The following is a 3,760-nucleotide window of genomic DNA, read 5'->3' on the forward strand; positions in this document are numbered from 1 at the left end:
TCCCTGTCCTGGTTCCCCGAGGCCCTTTTTCTGTCTGTGCCATGAGAGGTCGCTCGCGTTTTTTGCTTTTATTTCTTGTTTTTTTCTTCTTCTGTCTTCTTTCTATCGATCTGTCCCAGTCTTCCTTTTTATTTGTGCTTAAAAGGATCTGCACTTATTGAGGATCCTTGCTTCTTTATACTTTGCCGTGGTCTCTTTTTGTGGATGCTTCTTTCTTTTCTGGGCTTCAGGATCCTTTGGGCCTTTCTTTTATTCCCCCATGGGTCTTCCGTATCTATTATTTTGGGCTTAGCCTGAATTTTTCCTTTTGGGCTTGACTTGTTCTTCTGTTTTGGGCTTATTTCATTATGACCCTTTTTAGACCTCAACATTTAGCCCCCCGAGCTCGTGGGTTGCCTGAAGCCCACGCGTGAGTGATTTAGGTTTCTTAAGATTTTCGTGATATCCCCCTTTTCTCAACTTCTACTGGGTTCCCTTTCTTTTTACTTGGGGTCCCGGCCCTTTTCTGCTGCTTTTTGTCACCTCCTTTTTGCGCGTCGCATTCCCTTATAATTATTACTTTTTGCAGCTTCCTCTTCACTCGGGACGTGGCAGTTGGGTATTTGAGGTAAAACCCCTCTACCCACTTTTCTCGTTTCCTGTTACTTCTCATTAATAACTGCTGATTAATCCCTTCTTCAAATTAAATTTCTTGGCAACTGGCGCGTCTTTCCATAAACTGTTTTCCCCAACTGCTATTTGCGCCTTTATTGTAGCCGTTTCATCTTATCACTTTGCTTCTCTGAGTCTTTCACTCTTTGTGTTTCTCTTTCTTTTTCTCTTCTTCTCTGTTACTCTGGTCTTCTTCCCTTTCGCACCTTCAGTCTCTTTTCTTCTCATAGTACGTGTTGTTCCGATGGCTTCTTCTTCTTCTCGAAAGAGGAGAGAGCGTACTCCCAGTTCTTCTGAGGGTGAAGGTTCTTCTGGTTCTGCTCCGAGTGATTCTCACGAGGTTACTGAACGTTCGGCCTTCCCTTTACGGGATCCTTGGTATTCTCTCAGTTTATTTTTCCCTCATATATCTCATGGTGAGGCTCCTCCATCCCCTCACGTTTGGATGTTTTCTGGCCAAGCGGGTTTCGCTGGTTCCGCCCAGGTTCCTGATCCTAGAGAGATTTTCGATCTCCAGATCAGACAAGGAATCCGAGAGGCGGTTCCTATTTTCTTTGATTTTGTTCCGGGCAAGATTCAGGGCTGGCCTATATGGGTAGACAAGGAACTGTCTGATGCTGAGTTTGTGGGTCGTTTGGAGCGCGCCGGTATCCTAAAGGCGGTGGCTATTTCCAGAAACCTTGAGGGCTTAAGAGACGCCAAAGGGCTCAGGCATCTGGTACGTCGTTGGTGCCCTTCCCTTCATACTTTTTTCTTTTCTACCGGTGAATTGACGATCACTTTGGAGGATGTGGTTAATAACTTCCTCCTCCCGGTGTTTGGTGAAGAGAACCCCTTTGATATTAACCTTTCTGGTGAGGATCTCGGGGTAGAAGAGAAATTATTTGGTCATTTTGGTGGTCGCGCTGCCTCTTCTGGTGGTAAGCCGGCTAGGATGGGGAGATGGGTGATGACCCTCTCTCGTGAGAAAGATAAGGAAGTGAGGTGGGCCGGTTTTCTGGCTTTTTGGCTTAGTAAGTTTTTGTTTAGTGAGTTCCCTAGGTATGGAGTTAAGTCTTCGTTTTTTCCGTTGGCAATCAAGTTGGCTCGAGGTACCCAGTATCCTTTGGCCCCTCTATTTTTGGGTCATGTTTACTCTCAATCAGACCAGCTTCATGGAGATGAGGCTGAGGGTGATTCTTGTTATGTGATCACTTCATCTCTTCACTGTGCTATTCTTCAGATTTTCATGTGGGACCGTTCTGCAGCTACTTTGGCTAAGTGCAGGAATTTGAAATTTGTGAAGGACAAGTTCCAAGGATTCCCCGACATAGTGAAGGGTCTTTGTGGCAATTCTACTGATGCCTTTCCCATTATTTTTCGTTGGATTAGCTTGAAAGGTGGTGGCCTCAATCTTGTGGAGTTGTTTGACCAAGCAGGGAGCTTATATTGGAGATCCCCTCGTGAGTTTGGTCCTGGCTTTGCGTGTGATTCTGTGTTGTCTTCTTTTTTATCTTCTACAGGTAATACCTTCGACTTGCGCCGTAGTGATGAGGGCAGTCTGGCTTATCTTGCCTGCATTAGCCCCTCCTGGCTTCCTGTGCCTTCTTCAAGTGGCCCAAAATATACTCATTATTCAGCACACCGGGTGCTCCGGCAATTTGGTTTTGATCAGGACATTCCTCCAGTTTTTAAGGATGTGGTGCCATCCCTTCCTTCCTTGGATCCTTTCTTGAGGCTGCAGGCCTTTTCTTATTGGTCACGGAGGAGCCCCCAATTTGCAGTGCCTAACTCCCAGAGAGGAGTCTTTGCTTCTAGTGGCTATACCAGTTATTAGAGAAGAGTACAAAAGTCCTTTGTTGATTATGTTGGCACTGGTACAGTTCGGGATGCCCCGAATCCTAGCATTGTTTCTGCTCCGACATCCAATAGACGTCTATCCCTTCCTACTGCTGGGATTGTTTCTGCTGCTGCAAGCAGCAAGACTGGGTTTGCAGAGTGGCATGCCTCCAGGGGAGGTTGGGTGGCTTATGGACAGGATTTTCCTGAGACCTGGCTGGGTGATAGTCTCATCATTGGTGCTTCCTCTGGGGTGCCCATCAAAAGGGGTGCAACAGAGACAATAATTGCTGCCACTGCTCCGAGTAAAGGTAAAGATGTCAAGTCGAAGAAAATGAAAGCTGCTGATGTTGGCGAAAGTACAGGGGGTGTGGAGATAGGCTCTGAGGCGAAAAGAAGGAAAACGGGGAAATCTCAAGCACACTTGGCATCTCAGGAAGGCAAGGATGTCAGGAAACCTTTGGTTTCAAGGACCCAGAAGAAGACCAAGGTAGAGTCTTCTTTTCCCCAGGTTCCTGTGACTGCTTCAGTCCATGGTTCTTTAGGATCCTCTGGTTTGGTATCCCAGCCTCCTTTAGGACCCTCTGGGCGTACTCGTAGTAAGCAAAAGACTTCCAGAGAATCTGTAGAGAGAGAGAGAAGGGCAAGACTTCTTTCCTTCTTCTCTTTTTTTTTTTTATTCACCTTGTTGCACTTGTTTCTATTTTGCTGACGAGTGGTGATTTCCTTTACAGTCCAAGCACAAGTTTGATCACAAGACGGGTAAGAGCCAATCTTCTGGAGACGACGTGGTATGTGTTCCCCTTTTTCTTTTGTTCTGACATTATGTTGTCTGCATTTCCTGCTGTTGTGTTTTTCTCTCCCTTTCTTTTTGACACTGCCTTCTCCTCTTCTTCTTCCTTTAGGTGGAGGTATCCCCTCCTATGACTGATAAGGCTCTGGGGGAGGAAACTATCACAGCTCTTTCTGTTGTTTTTCTTGTTATGGGGGAGGAGCCCCCTACTGATGACCCAGCCGAGGAAACTGGGCAACCAATGCAAGGTTCCCAGGATTCTCAGGATCCCAAAACTTCTAGGATCCCGTCATCTCAAAGTCCCCATCTTGAGCGTACTCCTAGTCCTATCAGGACTGTATTTCCTCAGTCCTTGTCAGATAAAGGTGCTTTGGGAGACACTCCTTTATCCAAACAAACAGGAAAACCTTGTTTCTTTGGAATAGCGTTATATTCTACTTTCTTTTCCAGTTTTTCTTGAGTTCCTCCTTTTCCTTTTCCTTTTAGGTCAAGCCAGTG

The sequence above is a fragment of the Quercus lobata genome, chromosome 3 (assembly GCF_001633185.2).
Source record: "Quercus lobata isolate SW786 chromosome 3, ValleyOak3.0 Primary Assembly, whole genome shotgun sequence".
NCBI lineage: Eukaryota > Viridiplantae > Streptophyta > Magnoliopsida > Fagales > Fagaceae > Quercus > Quercus lobata.